General features: G+C 40.7%; 1 protein-coding gene across 1 annotated transcript in view; it reads right to left on the bottom strand.

The window, feature by feature from the left end:
• Positions 1-17778, bottom strand: part of TTC33 (tetratricopeptide repeat domain 33) — a 286624-nt gene that overhangs the window by 32570 nt on the left and 236276 nt on the right. The window lies entirely within an intron of this gene.

Genomic DNA, 17778 nt, shown 5'->3' with positions numbered 1-17778 from the left:
GAAAAAAACATGATATGCATTTTGATGCTAAGAATATACTGATATTTCATGACTTTTCTAGCTGTATCACCAACATTCGAAACAAATTCTTGCCAATCTGTGCAGAGCTGGTTAAAGGTCAAGTGAAATTCGCACTGCAATGCCCAGCATGGCTGAGAGTTTGGCATCAAGGCCTGGTGCATTCATTTAAAAACACTGCGTTAGCAAAGAAATTCTTACAGCAGATACCCAGAGGAGATACTCCTGCATGAGGTTCCAAGACTACAGTGGAAGCACTGGAAGACACATCCAGGCTCATAGAAAACAAACTCCAACACCAATAAAAGCAGCTGGATGCCTTATATTTTCAGTATGATTGTGGCTAATTGCCGTGCCTGCTGAGAATCATTGCTCCTGCAAACCATGTCTGTTCACAAAGAAGTGCAGAGAGTTCCAATCACTGTTGCATTATAATTGCAATATGTTCTTGGTTAATATTATTGAAATTAAATGGTTTTTATCATCTGGGGTATAGAGATATACCTATGGAGGGTGCTACCCAAACACACACAAGAAGTGTGATGGCCCCTTTTCTCCTACATGAAGGTGTATAAAGATGGGGAAGTGGGATATAAATGGGCTGGGGGGAGGATTAACAAGTGGTGGAAAGCTGCAGAAGCAACTGCAGGAGGGATACTGATAACAGGGAATAAACAAGGGAGAGGTAAATATATCACTATGAAGTATTATTGAGAAACGAAGCATTTGGAATAGTAATAAGATGCTTGTAGGAAACTGTTGCCATTTAAAATTTTGAGGCAGAGAGAGAGAGCTGCTCTGGCTGGGACATCTAATACCCACTGGCTAATGGTGGGTTTATTTTAGATATCGTAAATGGTCAAAATGATGCTTAATTTGATTACATGGAATGTGGCGAGTTTTGGGAATACTAGTTAAAAGAAAACAGATGCTGAGTCTCCAAAACTGACTACAGGCTAAAGTGGTTATCTTACACACCGTGAGCATAAACAATTAAAAAAACAACAATGGGTCTCCCAAGTATATTCAGCAGAAGGCACTATGAAGAGTTGTGGTGTGATAATCCTGTTCCAAAAAATGGTCTTGTTCAAACTGAAAAATAGCAAAGTAGATGCCGGGGGGGTGGGGGTGGGGAGAGAGATATATAATTTTATTAGGAGAGTTTATGTGCACTTTTATTATTTTACTGTTGGCATATGCCCCAAATAACTATGACCACAAGTTCTTTGCCAATCTTTTTTCCAACATAACGGAGATGGGAGATTACCCTATTCTAATGGGAGGTGATATTAATTATTTCGTAGACCTTTTTTGGGATAGACAGCTGAGTGTGCGTAATTCACCCATGAGAGAGCAGAAGAGAGTTATTTTTTTATGTAACTACCTTAAACTGATTGATACATAGCCAGGGCACATTATACAAAAACACGCATCAATTATCTTTTGATCTCAGACCATCTACTGCCTAATATACAAAAACTGAAAGGCGAGGATCTAATCATAACAGACCATTGCCCACTTCCATGTATGATGGTACTGACTTACAAGTAGGAGGGGGTGCTATTCAATGGAGAATGCCCCTGAGGGCTAGTGAATTACCCTACCTTTCCAGAATTTTGCAGTTTTCAATGCCCAGCACCTAGAAACTCTAATTCTGATTTGGGAGTCTCTGCTAAGTCTGTATTGAGAGGAGAGATAATTAATTTCATAGGGTACAAAAAGAAGAAATTAAATTTTGATATTCTCCAGTTGGAAAGCTAATTAAAAATCTGCAAATGTAAGGTAATAAATGTGAAGACCAGAACTGTGAAGGACTTCAAAGGGGCGTGGGATAAACACTGTGGATCCATCAAGTCTAGAGGACGTGAATGAAGAGGAGGTGGCTCGCATACACTATGCCGAACAAGCAGCAGCACTCAAGATAGAAGGGCTCAGAATAGAAGAACAGCAGCAAGCCGTTGCTGCCACAGCCACCGCCAAAGTGCGCAGAAAGGCTGAGCTAGAGATCGCCTTAGACCTGTTGCAGCAAAAGGGAGAAGCAGCAGCCCTTGAAGCCCAAATTATAGGACTTGTTGTGTGTTGGGGGGGGGGGGGGATTTGTCACAGCCACGAAAAGTAGCGGACGCAGGGTCCTCACCGGTGCATAAGGAGATTTGTCGCTGCATAGGAGGGAAGTTTAGGTGTCAGGGGAAGGGGAGGAGCGGAGCACCAAGGACTTTGCATAGTGGAAAGCGTGGGGATGGATATATGCTAAGCATGGGGGGTGGCCCAATGAAGGCCTGGCATAAGCAATAACCTGGCCCGCAAGGCCAGGGGTGGGAGGAGGCGGCAGAACACTGCACGGAGCGGCAGTAGCCACAGAGGCATTCACGGAGCGGGATGCCAGTGGTCGGTGTTCCACCTTCACGGAGCGGAAGGCTGGAGTGGCATTCACGGAGCGGGGTGCCAATGGTGTACCACCTTCACGGAGCGGAAGGATGGGGGGCTGCCGTCTCCAAAAAAAAAAAACAGAGGGGTGGGGAAGACTATGTAAATTTACCGGTTAGGACATAGGCTATAGGTATTGCCAATTATTAGGCTTGTTCAATATTTGTTGATTGATAATGTGGCTCGCGAGAATGAGGGCTACTACCTGGAGATAATGCCCTTGTTCGATGTACATGCACACGGTTGGTGAGACTCCAGCGTTGCTCTGGGCTTCAACAGCAAGAGGAAATGTGGAAGAAAAAAAGAAAAAAAGGTTTTGCATTCACAAAGAAGCGAGATGTAGCTTGCTTGTTACGGCGGTTACTTCCCCAAAACCAGATAAGCCGGTACTTTGCTTTCAATGCATATCCAGCATAGCACTCTGCTTCAACGGCAGGGGAGAAAGTCCAACACTTCTCTTTCAACGCATAGCTCTCTGATACAACAGCAGGGGGAATGTAGAAAGGAGGATCTGTATATGGACAACAGCCAACGGGGTCTGAATTGCGTAGTCTGGGTGGACGGAGGCATGGGTGTAGCTTGCTTATTGCGGCGGTTGCTACCCCTAATTGAGCTAGATATTCACTTGGATGCAGTTCCGGCAGTGCTCTCTGCATTAATGGTTGGGTGGAGGGGAAATAGAACTAAAAGGTACTAAAAGCCAAGAGTAACAAGTATATGAGGGGGGGGGGGGGGAGTACATAGCTTGCTGGGCAGACTGGATGGGCCGTTTGGTCTTCTTCTGCCGTCGTTTCTATGTTTCTATAAAGTATGAAGGAATTTAAGGATATTCAGCAGGCATTAAGTAACTTGCTTCATCAGAGGGCTAATGCCTCATTACAGTATGTTGAGTACAAATTTTTTCAGTTTGAAAACAGGCATTTTTTTTTAGCTAATATACTGAAAAGTCAAGAGCAATCTAGGTTTATCTCCTTAATTAAGAATGGACAAGGCAAGCTACTGCCATCTACTGAAGACCCTGCAAAACTGTTTTTAAAATACTATCAAGACTTACGGTATATGATCCCGATGAAATAGATGGTGCTGCCATGGAAAAATTTATTGGCAGACATAGGGGGGCCCAAATTAAGTGAGGAAGATTAAAAAATTAAACAGACCCATCAAAACACAAGAGATTATTTCAGCAATCAAAACTCTGCTATCCCTGAAGGCCCCAAGGCCCAATGGTTTGGATGCTTTTTTTCTACAAATCATTGGAAGATGAAGTACCTGAGTATATGAGGTCATGTGCTAACAGGGCGCAATGCCAAACATGATGCGAGAAGTTACTATAGCAGCCCTGTCAAATCATGGGAGGGATAATCAAATTCCATCTTCATATTGACAAATATCTCTTTTAAATCTAGACAAAGTAATATGTGAAGATATTGGCGGATCGGCTAAAATTGCTTATGCCAAAATTAATATCTAAGGATCAAATAGGTTTTGTGCATGGGAGGAAATCAACAGCTAATATTCTGTATGTGCGGTCTAGAAGATTGCTTCTATCAACCCCTAGCCTCATTGCGGAAAAGGCATTTGATAGAGTGGCTTGGCCTTTTCTTTTTAATGTTCTCCAGAATTTTGATTTTAAAGGGAAAATTTTTGTTTACATTACTTTATTATAAATGAACCCCTCAGCTAGGATTTTGATAAATGACCAATTGTCTAACGCATTTTACTTATATAGAGGGACCAGACTGGGATGCCCTTTATCCCTTTTGCTACTCATTTTGACTGTTGAGCCACTAATTACCAAAATACGAGCCTCTGCATTAGTTACAGGTATCATGGTTGGGTACCTTCAGTTGAAGACACTGCTGTTCGCTGATGACATCCATTTATTATTGTAAAAGCACGAAATGCGTTACCAGAGGCATTATACATTTTTTCATATTATCAAGCCTTTTTGGGCTTCAAACTCAACCTTGACAAAATAGAAGCTCTAGATGTGTCTACTACATTAAAAAAGAAGTGGGAAAACTTCCCAGCCAAGTGGGCAGAGGACTGAATAAAATATCTTGATATACAAATTCATAGATATCCATCCCGATGGTATTCTATTAATATACCTCATTTTATTGGGCAATTCAAAAACAAAAAACTAGAGAGTTGGCATACACTTTTTCTAATGTTGCAGGAGCATATAGCTCTGGTCAAGATGGTCATGCTCCAAAAACTACTATATTTACTGCAGATGCTCCCTGTATACTTAAGTGACAATCGTTCTATACAGAGAATATTTACAAAATTATTTTGGGCAGGGAGGAAGGTGAAGCTCTATCAGACTTTGATGGCTTCAAATTAAAACGAAAAAATGGGGGTTCCAGATTTTAAAATGTATAGTTGGGCTGCAAATTTGAGATTTCTGGGTAAATGGCAACTTGGCCAGTCAGACTACATGGACTACCAGCTGGAAAGAGCATATGTACCCCTTCAGTGCCAAATATGCTCTACATGTACCATCAATATTGGTAAAATCAATGAAGAGAATTTAGATTAATCTAAGAAAGATTATGTCCTTGACCACTTTGATTTCTTATTTCATGCCACTGATTGACAATCCAAGATTTCCTCCAAATGTTTTGCCAAAGCGACATGCATTTGCAGTAACTCTTAACTGGAATTTAATGGAATTCCTTGACAAGAGAACAGACTTGTTTTATTCTTTCAAGTAATGCCAAGAATCTTTAGGATTGAAAAGTGTTCATTTTCTCCTGTATGGCCAAATACGAGCATACTGTACTACAGTCGTGGGCCAGGCGGAAGGGGAGCTAACCAATCTTTCCTTTCAAGTGCACTGATTTGGTTGTTTGTCTTGCATCAGGGGTTACTCTCCCATCTCCATAAATTTCTACAACAGAGGAAAGATTACTTGATGTCTGAGGCTATGGCAACTTTGTGTCATGCCTTAATTTATAAGATATCAATCAATATAAATTTATGGGAATTACAAGGGAGGGTCTTTCACAGGATCATTTTCTCTCCCCAGCGGGCCCATAAAATAGGCTTACTAAAGTCTAGTACATGTTTAAAATGTGGGTTAATATAGGCAACATTATTTTACTGTTTGTGGCAGTGCCCTAATGTTCAACAATTCTAGCTTAGGGTGAAAAATGAGTTGAGCCTGTTGACAGCTGCACATGTAAAATGGTCTAGTTATTTTTGCATTTAGGACATGATGAAGGGGAGGAATGCATGAATCTAGGATGTACCATATTTTCGTTGAAAGCATGCTTAATTGCAAAAAGGTGTATCTTACTTCACTGGATCCAACTGACCACACCAACATGGAGGACATATATGACAGAATTATTTCAACTGGAATATTGGACTGTGTACCACAAAGCCTCTCATAAGAAGAAGGTATATTTTAAAGACATTTGGAATGTATTTTTCTGAATTTTTCCTGATAGCATAAGATCACATATTCTTGAATAATAGTTTGTTTTGATTTATTTTATTTATTTATAATAATTTATTAACCACATCCACCAATGTTTGGGGTAGTTTACAAGTAAAACAGGCATAATAAGGTAAAAATAGAATATATTACAAAATATTATAAATAAAATAAAATACTTAAAATACTTAAATATCACACACAAGAAAACCAAACTATAAAATTTATGCAAAATCTTTGAAAGCTTGTTTAAATAGATGTTTTTTTTTTAAAGCTTTCTTAAATTCTTTTTCGTTGCATAAAGCTCTCAAGGAAGATTATATAGAGTTCCATATGATAAGGCCAGCGATGGAAAAGGCCCGATCTCGAGTTACTACAAGCCTGAGAGCTTTAGGGGAAGGAACCTGCAAAAGAAATTGATTTTTAGACCTGAGGTTACGTGAGGGGATGGAAAGATGTAAGATGGCAGAGAGCCAAGGACTTTTATTGTTAAGGATGTGATTATGGAGAGTGGATAAGATTTTATACTGAATTCTCCATTGTTTGGGGTAACCCAGTGCAGGTTAAATAAGACCGGGGAAATATGTTCATGTAATCTAGTATTAGTTAAAAGACGTGCTGCTGCATTTTGTATGAAAGCTTTTTTTCTTTTTTTTGCTTTGGCTAAACCTATGAGGTAACTGTCACTTCCTATTACAACAAGGACAAAGAGTTACTTGAACGAGATCTGGAATGCCAATTATTAGCATTTTTACACTGAACATTATACAAGCTACCTTCCATCTCAATATGCTTCATCTATGTGGTTTGGGGGTGGGGGGTGGGAAAGGGTAGGGAGATAAAAAAAAAAAAGTTGGAATGTTCTCTCTCAGTTATAATTTATATTTGATACAAGTTTAATCCACAATAAAGATATTTAAAGAGCAGGAAAAAATATCAAAATGTTTGATGTTTTAATAAGTTAAATATATTTTGGACAGTATTATATGTTTCACTTCCCAATTTTAAGGGAAAGAAATTCTTGGGAGTGCTTGTAAAAGAGATGTGCTTCAGATTACAGAATGACTCTGTTTACTGGAAGTAAGTTAATAAAGATGTCATTTACTGCATTAGCTGGTTGCTTGAATAGTTGTAGCACTTGTCATTGTAAGCAGCCTAAACATATGATTCTGTTACATCCTTCATTTCAGTCATTTGAAGTATAACAATAGTTCTACACCACTACCAATGGAAAGCTTTTTACTGGTCATCACATAACTTGCATGCTACTCTAGTATGGAAACACAGACTATGTGAGGCCCATCTAATCTGCCGATTTTTTTCCTTTTGCATACAATAGACTACATTTGATCTCTGGCTTTCTCTTCACGTCTTGGCCACTTCTGTGCGTATTCCTTTCTTTCTTGAATTCTCTTACTGTTTTTCCCTCCAACTTCCTTTCTGTAAAAAATTACTGTAAAGCAAAGGTTTAACTATGGCATCCTAAAATCTATGGAATCATCAATTTGATATTACCCAAATGTACAATATAAATAAAGATTATTATGCAACTACAGTTTAACACAACATTACATCATAGCATTTCATAACTTATTTTTATTCATCATTACAATATCAAAAACACACATGTGCAAATTACAAAAGTCCATATACTCATTTTTCAGTAGTTTTTAAAATCTCTATCTCATGGACATACCAAAGATCTGGACATATCAAAGATATTCAAAAACAGTATCCTAAAACCCCCACAAGTCATCCCCTGAAGGATCCTTGTAGGGCACATTGGAAGGATCCTGTGTGGGCACATTGGAAGGACCCTGTGCGGGAATACTGATAACGGGGCACATGGGAAGGACCCAGTGTGGGATCAATAAAAACTATTGATATAATGAATTTAAAATATAGGGGTAAAAGGATAGTGGTATAGAGTGGCTCTCCTGTGATTGTTAAAAAGTGGCACTTTAGTGTTTTATAAAGGGTGGGGGATTGTATGAGGTATGAATGTGAATGAGTGTATGTGGGGTGTTTTAGGATACTGTTTTTGAATATCTTTGATATGTCCATATCTTTGGTATGTCCATGAGATAGAGATGTTAAAAACTGACTGAAAAGTGAGTATATGGACTTTTGTAATTTGCACATGTGTGTTTTTGATATTGTAATGATGAATAAAAATGATAAGTTATGAAATACTATGATGTAATGTTGTGTTAAACTGTAGCTGCATAATAATCTTTATTTATATTGTACATTTGGGTAATATCAAATTGATGATTCCCTATATACATATTTTGCATCCTAAAATCTATACCACTGTGCTGCTACCTATGGAAAGAAGTCAACACAAGCAGCTTGGAGCTGGAATTACACGCTGAGCATTACCGAACTAGTTACAGTACAAAACAGAAACACATTGTAAAAAAGGAATCCAATTCCATTCTATTTGGAAATGCACATCATGGGGTACATTGTCTTTTCTTTTTATTGATTTGTTGCATTCTTAACCCAGCAGTGGGCTTCCAGCTCATTTTGAATCATTGGACATTATTGTTCAACAGCAGCGTAAGCTTTCATTCACAGCTACTCAGAATATTACCCCCATTTTTCTAACCTTCCCTAATCCAGTGACTGCATGGATGATCCTTGGCTGGAGCTACACACTGCGATTCCCTTTGGAACCCCGTAGATGTGTACCCTAGTTTCAGCCAGTAGGTGTCACCATTGAGCAATGTAGAGACTTCCCCCTCCCACCACAGAGGCTGTGAATGCTGTGCATCTGCAATATTTCTAGTTCTAGAAAATCTGAACAGTCAAATATGGGCATGGGAATCAAACCCAGGACTTCCACGTGAGAACACAAGCACTTGCTGCTAAGTTACTGGGCCAGCCCATAAAGGAGTGAATTTTCAAAGACAAATAAATATGCATGTATGGCCAACTAACATTATACACCCAAAAAACAGGATTGATTTTCAGTAAGGCATGGATATCTAAAACTCCACCTGAACACAGGACTGGGTGCTTAAAGAGTGCCTAGTTAGATACCTTAATACTTAGTATATAAGAAATGCCATGCTGGGTCAGGCCAAAGTCCATTGAGCCCAGCATTCTGTCTCTAACAATGGCCAGTCTGGGTCACAAGTTCCTGGTAGATCCCATAAAATAGATCTATATTCTGTAACTCACTCCTGGGGATTGCAATAGCTTTCTTTAGTCTACCTGGTTAATAACGTGTTATGGACTTTTCCTCCAGAGACTTGTCCAAATCTCGTTGAAACCTCACTATGCTAGTAGTCTTGACCATGTCCTCTGGTAACAGATTCCACAGCTTGATTGTGCGCCGACTGAACTAGTACATTCTACGAATTATTTTAAATCTTCTGGTTGTTAGTATCATGGAGTGTCCCCTTGTTTTAGTATTTTTTGAAAGAACAAATAAACTATTCTCTATTTACTTGTTCTGCCCCTCTCATGATTTTATAAACTTCCATCATGTCCTCTCCCTGCCCTCTTTTCCAAGTTCAAGAGAACTAGCCTGAGCAGCCTCTCTCAACAGAGAGCCAAGCCATCCCCTTTATCATTTTTGTGGACCTTCTCTTCATCTTTTCTAGTTCTGCTATGTTTTGTTGAAATGAGGTGAAAACTGCACACAATATTCAATACAGTCAGACCATGGTTCTATATAGAGGCAATATGATATTTTACGTTTTATTCTCCATTCTTTTTCTGATCATTCCTAAATTCTATTTGCTGAGGATTTCAATGTATTGTCCACAATGACTCCAAGATCCTTTTCCTGGGAGATGAATCCCAATACAGAACTGAACATTATATAAACTTTAGTTGGGATTAGTTTTCCCTATATAAATCACTTTTCATTGTTCCACATAAAATTTAATCTGCCACTCGGTTGCCCAGTCTCCTAATCTCACACTTCCTCATAATCTGCTGGTTTTGTCTCTCCTGCGGACGGATGTCCCAAGAGCCAGAAGACAACGAGCCGAGAAGATGGAGGCATTAAAGACAGGCTGGGGTGGTTCGTATGCGCCCCCCCCCCCCCCCCGAGGCCCGCTCCTCCCCGGGACCGGCTGCGCCGACACCCCACCGAAGCATTGAGCAGTGTCGGTCGAACCTGCGGCTGCGAGGTCAGACCATGAGCAGAAGAAATGGCGCAAGGCCGAAAAGTGTCCATGCCATGACCCGATCGCAACATCGCGTCCATGAGGCGCTGACAGCTTTGCAGTCTCGAGCCGCTCCGTGTCCGGAAGCGCCGAGAGTCGTGGAAACGTGACGCCGGGGAACAAGGGTGCAGGGCTTGATCGAGGCGATGCAGCGCAAAAGAATGCCTCGAAGCAGGAAGCGCCGGACCTGACGCATACGAGGACGGCGCACGACTTGGCGCCGAATAAAAAGAAAGCGATCAAACCTAAGAAACATCATAGGGCGCATGCGTCGAAGATGGTGCCTGCGCCGATGATGCAAACGGTGCACGCGTCGATGGCACACAAGAAGCACTTATCGACGGCGCATTTGACACAACTAAGCAAGGGAGCTGACCACCCATCTATAGGTCCTTCCTCCCATAACTCGTCGGTGCACATGGGCCGGGCACCATCACTGGAGCCCACCTTAACACCATGAGTGCCACACACACAGACAACTCAGTTACAAGGACAACGAACTATGGACAAGACACAATCTCGTCCCCATAAACGTAGGCACACAGTGGAGACAAGGGGACAACTATTTTCGATGGCTTTTTCAGTCTCTGAAGGGGAAGGGGCCCAGACACTGTCATCACAGTCTCCATCATCCTCTTCCTCCTCAGGCAGAGTCTACTCAGATTTATCATTGCCTCGCATCGACGATCAGACAACAGTTCCTTGCAAGAACCACTGTCCAAAAAATGTCAGTTGCCAGATGAGACCTGTACTCCTCATTCTCCGAGTAGCAGGCGAGATGAAGATATCCTCTTAGCAGCGGTGCCGGTGAGATCCCCAAACACAGCCCAGAAACCGGCCATGCCTCCGCAGACAAAGGATGCGTTTGTGAACCTCTCCCTGGCGCTGTCCGGATTCTTTGAGGTCATGCAAGCGTCCTTCCACATGCTGACCTCTAACCCACCTAGTGGAACGGTTTCCCAGCGACCATCAGTACACTCCTCACCTACACAGCCAAGATCGCCTTCACTTCATGCTCTGCCACCAGATCAGACTCCGGTGGCACCCCCACAGCAGGACCCACCTCTCAATGTCCTTCAAGAGTTTCAGGATACTTCCCCTGACTCATCCACGGGGTATCCATCAGATCCGGTGGAAGGCCCAGCAGAGCCCTATTCTCCGCCGGAGGATCTGACATATCCAAAATATTTGGAGAAGATAAGAAAGGTCCTCAACCTCTCTATTCAAAAGGTCCCGGACCCTAGATCGGACACACTGGATCTCTTAAAAATCTTTGACCTTCCAGCCGAACCTACAGCCTTGCCACCGCATACAGTCTTGGACTCAGTCCTCGAGAAATCTTGGGATACCCCTTTCATCTTACCGGCTGTGTCCTGGAAGATTGATTTGAAGTATAAGATGCAAAAATCCCCGTACTACACAAACCCTCAACTGCCACGCGTCTCTAGTTGTGGAGTCCGCAATGGGGAAAGCGAAGAAGACCAAACTGCACTCCGCGTCACACGCAGGGAAAGATCTTCGCACTTTAGATGAGTTTGCCAAACAAGCCTACCAAGCTTCCATGCTCGGTGCAAAGATTAACCAACACCAATTCTATTTGGTACAATACCTGTTCGAATATGTGCAACACCTCAAAGACGACCCCCAGCCCCAGGACATGGAAGAGACTATCAGACATTTACTGTGTACCATCTATGAAGGATTCAAAACTGCCTCTAGGGTATCAACCAGTGCAATCGCGGAGCACAGAATGGCGTGGCTCTGAGCCAGCTCCATACGTGAGGATGTCCACGATAAATTGGCCAATCTCCCCTGCCGGGGTGACAATTTATGTGGCTCAAAATTGCAGGAAACGGTGGCTCAACTCAAGGAACAGTCGGTAGCGGTACAATCGCTCACTGCACCCCACTCCTATGCTTCTTCGCGTCAATCCCTGGATAGCTTGCGGTGAATCGCTGAGTGAGTACAATACCACTGAGTCTCTCTACTCTAAGGGATCAGGTACTCGCTCCTCGAGGGCCTGCTCACCCTGTCTCGGAGCTTCTCCTATTCTACCTGGGACTCTGTATGTTTCTCACTATGTACTCATAACTCTCGGTCTCTTTCCATTACAGCACAGCCAAGCAGAGGATTCGCTGTTCCAGCGTCCTGTGGGATACTTGCCCAGCCGGGTTCAACATCTACTACTCACTACTGCCACCTCTGGTGGTTTCCAAAACTGTTTAAATAAAGATTCAAATCTGTGTTTGTGTGTCCAGAGTCTAGCCTGACACTGTGGTCCCTCATGGGGCTGCCCCCCGTGGGCATGGTCAGCTGCCACAGTGTCCAAGGATCCACCAAACATCAGTAACCATAACAGTATCTGAAAAATGCTTTGTCACCTCTCTTTACCTCTTTGGCAAGCCTTTCTTCTGCTTGACTTTTTTCATCTTGAGTACTTTCTTGGTCTCCCTCAGTTCTACCAGATATTCTTCTTTGTGCTCCTCCCTTTGGGATCCTTTATATTTCTTGAATGCTGTTCTTTTAGCCTTTATTTTGTCAGCCACCTCCTTTGAGAACCAGATAGGTTTCATTTTTCTTTTGCTTTTACTTTTCTAACATATAGTTACTTTTCTAACATAAACTACTAAACAGAAACTACTAAGGTATGGCTTCTTTAAACGATGGGCGAATAAATATTTGTCTGTGTGGTAACCGGTTTTGAAGCTCTCTTGTCCCATTTCTTTGAATATAATGTATGTTTTGGTTCTGAATCAGACTGGAAGGCTTATTGGATGTTTGTGTGTATAAAGATTGATATTGCGTCTACAAAGCTCTGATAGAGTGGAGAAGTTGCCTTTTTCCTTTTTTTGCTCTTTGGCTTCACCGCATAATAATTACAAAAGCATGTGGTTAAAACAGACTAGAATTTCTTTCTCTTTAAGTTAGGTGAAATGATCACAGTGGGCCAGATCTTAAAAAACACGCGCGGGCGATTTGTTCGTGCAACATCACAAACATTAGTACAGGATGGATGATTGATACTAGCTGCAGAAGACTCAGAAATAATACAGGATCTAGTACAGTCAGTGCTGAATGCACCTAGTTTGGCTCTTGTTAATTTATCACCTCAGGAAATGTAACAAAAGGGGTTTTAGATCTGCAGATTGAGAGCAGCTCTCAAACCACAACTTGTGGTAGTGCCTCCTAGAGGTATAACAATAGAGACAAGTAAGTAGCTTCATGACTGCTATTTGCTGAGTATATCAGAATGTTTAGTTTCAAGAAACTGTAATAATTACATTAATTTTGTCGTATGCCAGATTCTATATTTTCTAGGACACGAAGTTTTCTCTGCCATGTGAGATGTAATGCTTGAAGATTACATTTTTTTTCCCAGTTTTATTTCTTTTCATTTTTAAATAGATCTATTCTAATTCTGCCTTTTGTTTATTTTTGGATCGATCCAATCACTTTCTAAACATTTTCAAATACTTTTTGGTCTAATTTTTGAGCTCAACTGTCAATCATTGTTTTGTCTTTATATGTTATTTGTGTGTCATTGCAAATGAAGAATGAATGAATGAATGCATGAATTTATGTAATCAGTTCAGTGAAATATATGTTTTTATGTAATGTCTGAGTACCAAACTTGCTTGTGATTTGGATTATTGCATGCTGCCTTATAATAATGTGGGAATATTATGCAGATCAGTAATAGTAATAGGGATTATTAGATGCAGGGAATTATTGACATGATGGAATTTTCTTGTGATTAATTTGAATTAGTTTTGCTCTTTAATCCGTAACATATGCATCTAACTTAATAATGAGTTAAGAGGCTATGCTCCGATGTAAAAAAATGCACCATAATGAGAGAACTGTATATGCCATGTGTCATTGATTTCAGAAATCATCCTTTGCCACAGAAGTCATCTTGCACCCTGCATTATATGGACTGAAATGCTTACAATTTATACTTGATCTTTTCTTTGTTTTTTCTTGTTCTATGGGAGTGGCCTTACCTAGAATATGGGTTCCTTTGTTTTCTGAGGCAATGTACCTTTGACATGTGATAACTGATTGTCATAAAAGTTTTATGATATTCCTAGTTAATATCTAGTTATGTACCTATCTGCAGATGCTACTATTCAGATTTACAAGTTAACACCACAGTCTGAATTAATGCAGTTTTTATTAGTCTCTATATTCCAAGTGTTTTGTAGCATTTTCTATTCTATAACTTCTAACACATACATGCATTTACTTGCTGAGTCAGCTACATGATTATTTGATATGTTCTTCTTTACCTTTATCTATGAAAGCTGGTTTGATCACACTAATCAATCACCCTGTCCCACTGCTTGCCACTTATATTCTTCAACACCTTTCTATTTCTGTCCCTGGTGCTTATTACGAGACTGTCCTCCTTGCAGAGATTCATCCATTATAAATGATGCTCACTGTCACAGGGATATGCAACCATATTTCCTATACCTTCTTTCATAATATCTTCTCATTGTTCTTTTTATCCTTATGCTGACTAACACTAATATGTGGTTTCTTGACTTAGACAATATTATATATGATTTCAACACTTTTCCTATACTGCTATTCTATGTTTTCCTTTTTTTTTCTTTGTTGTCCACTACAACGGACTGCCTCTTCTTATTCTCTCTGTACCCTTTAAGAATGATTTCTTCCTTCTGCCAGTTGTTTAGTTTTTATTTATACTGTCCTTCTATACTCATGTAATGTAAACTAAAGCTTAAGACTGTCATGATAATGCAGTTACCCTTGGCGTTCAACGACAGAGCTGACTGACTCATTGTAACTTCAGCCTTAATGCTGCCATTTGCTACCCGAGGAATGCTTATATTTATGTATCATGTAAATTATTAACGATCTAGAGGGACACATACTTTGCTTGACACACCCAATTCAAACCAAGGGTTAGTTGCTAGAATACATTTCTAGGCCTACTTGCCCTGTGGACTGTCCTCACATACCTATCACCCGCTCTGATGTGCCACTCAGTCGCTCACTCGCGCTGCTTTGCAGAAAGCAGGTGGGATGGTGGACCTTTATCTTTTTCTTCTTCCGAATGAAGGAATTTTAAAGGATCTCTCTTGTTCGGAAGCGAATTGGAGAAGTATCGCTCCATGGTGAGACCGCACCTTGAATACTGTGTACAATTCTGGTCGCCGCAGCTCAAAAAAGATATAGTTGCGATGGAGAAGGTACAGAGAAGGGCGACCAAAATGATAAGGGGAATGGAATAGCTCCCCTATGAGGAAAGACTAAAGAGGTTAGGACTTTTCAGCTTGGAGAAGAGACAGCTGAGGGGGGGATATGAAAGAAGTGTTTAAAATCATGAGAGGTCTAGAACAGGTAGATGTGAATCAGTTACTCTTTCAGATAATAGAAAGACTAGCGGGCACTCCATGAAGTTAGCAAGTGGCACATTTAAAACTAATCAGTGGCGCGGACAGATGTCGTCATTGGCCCTTTAAAGGGCTGCGGCGGAGGCCAAAAACTCCTTTTCTGCCCAGCGTGCACCGAAAAAATCCCACCCACCCATCCACCCCAGAAATACGTTTGTGAAAAGTTGAGAATGTTTTTAGAGAGCAAATGCTCAAAGAAAAGAATAACACTGTGTATTATGTTAAGCAGGCAATATTATGACTTGAACGTTATCATAACAGGGAACATATTCAGCAGATAGTATACTTATGTTAGCTAGTACAATTAAAATGCTATTTATGCTGGGGGTTACTGTCGCAACTGAGAGGGAGAGGGCGGTTACCCGGGCCAGTTGGGCATATTGCAAGTGGTGCCGGTGACATCACAGGACGGCGTGCTAGCCTTGGGCGGCACAAAAGGTGGGGGCACGGGATGCGCCAATGGTCGGGGCCCCCTTGCTGGAGGACAAGGCAGGTGGTCCATGGAGTAAGGCTGCCTTGCTTGGTCTCTACGGCGGGCAGCAGTGGAGACATCATACACCTCGGGTACCCAGGGAAGTTTTTCTTGATGTGTTAAATAAAAGCTGTGGCCTTATTATACCAACGACAGTTTCCGTGTTTTCCATGTTTACAAAGTGAATACTTAATTTGTCTAAGATACAGTAAAGGGCCAGAAGGTTGGGACCACAGCCATGTGGGTAAAGTGGCGGCTGCTAGAGTTAATGGAGGAGAGGGAGAGAAAAAAGGAGAAATGCAAGTCACAGACAAGACACAGTTCAGCACTTCAAAAACCAAATTGCCTTGTGTAAACAAGGCAAATATATTTCCAAGGTTACTAGACAATAAAGGTCTTTGCTGTCACTCTGTTACTGTCACTGTATCTAAAGATCACTGAAAGCATTTAGAGGCTTGAGGTTGAAGAGTAGTTTCATAGTATTTTTCAGCTGACCAATTGTTTTTGTTTGAGTGCAGAACTCATGTCTGTGAGCTTTAAGGCAGTAGCAATCTGCTTGGTATAGCCATTGGGGTGTCTACACTAAAGGGTGATCACAACAGAGAGTCTTCTCTATCCCCTATACTTAATAATACATCATATTCCAAATAAGGGAACTATAATTGTTCAATAGTCCCACTGTATTAAACATTCTAATGTTTTATTCACATATATCATTTTTTATTCAAAACCATTCACATATGTAATACTTTTTACAATGTTTTAAAACACCTCGTTAAGGACACATGTTGCATAGATAATATTGCATATTAGATAAACATCCTAATGAAAGAAGTGTGAAAAGCGGAATATAAATATAAATTAATTAAATAAATAAATAATAATTTAAAAATGCCAATATTCATTAATAATCCCCCGAAAATATTCCACCATACTCATCACTCGTACTTCACATTCATACTACCTGTCCATCTAAGGATTAACCCAAGTAATAACCCTTTACCACATTTATATCACATGTATTTTCAATCATATATCATCTATAATCCCAACAAGGACCCTTGTTTCGCCCCTCAAGGCTTCCTCAGGGGATATAACCTTCTCTTCTCTTAAACTAAAATAAAGAGAAGAGAAGGTTATATCTCCTGAGGAAGCCTTGAGCGGCCAAACAAGGGAGGCATTAAGAGAAAAAGAGAACTGAATATATTTAGTTTAGCATGTTCACACTATTTAGGGTTTCTTCAGTAAGGAACCAATGCATTTTCAGGTTTCCCTGTATGAGAATAGTGTGAGCATGGTATTTCTTATATTTTTTTTACCATGAACATGCTTAATCTTTTTGCATCATTACTAAGTGAATTTTTAATGTGCCCATTAATTTATTTTTACGAGCCCATGCTAAAATTGGTTTGTGTGAGCTTTATTGTATAGGTACCTGTGAAGGTTCCATGTTTGCGTCAGACTTTCTGGTGGGATTCATTGATTTAGATGCATAGCAAATGGTTTTCTCCAGGTCCTAACCACAACAGCTCTCATTCAGAAAGATGCAGTTTGCCTCCTGAACACAGAAAGGGTTTTAAGCAGAAACAATTCTAGCTCCTGGACACAGTAAAGATTTGAGTGGAACAGTTCAGGTTCCTTGCCACTGTTGCAAGAAATAAACCCAGTGTCAAACCAGCCAGCCTGAAGCAAAAACTTTAAGCTAGGAAAATAAATATTTTCCTGTATGGCTCACAATCTCTATATGGAGCTGCTACAGCTGATCGCTCTGCTATAGCAGTTTTCTCCCTCTTCCAACATTTCCTGAACATGCAG

Source organism: Rhinatrema bivittatum, chromosome 1 (genome assembly GCF_901001135.1).
Source record: "Rhinatrema bivittatum chromosome 1, aRhiBiv1.1, whole genome shotgun sequence".
NCBI classification, from domain to species: domain Eukaryota; kingdom Metazoa; phylum Chordata; class Amphibia; order Gymnophiona; family Rhinatrematidae; genus Rhinatrema; species Rhinatrema bivittatum.
This window is presented reverse-complemented; position numbering and strand designations above follow the sequence as displayed.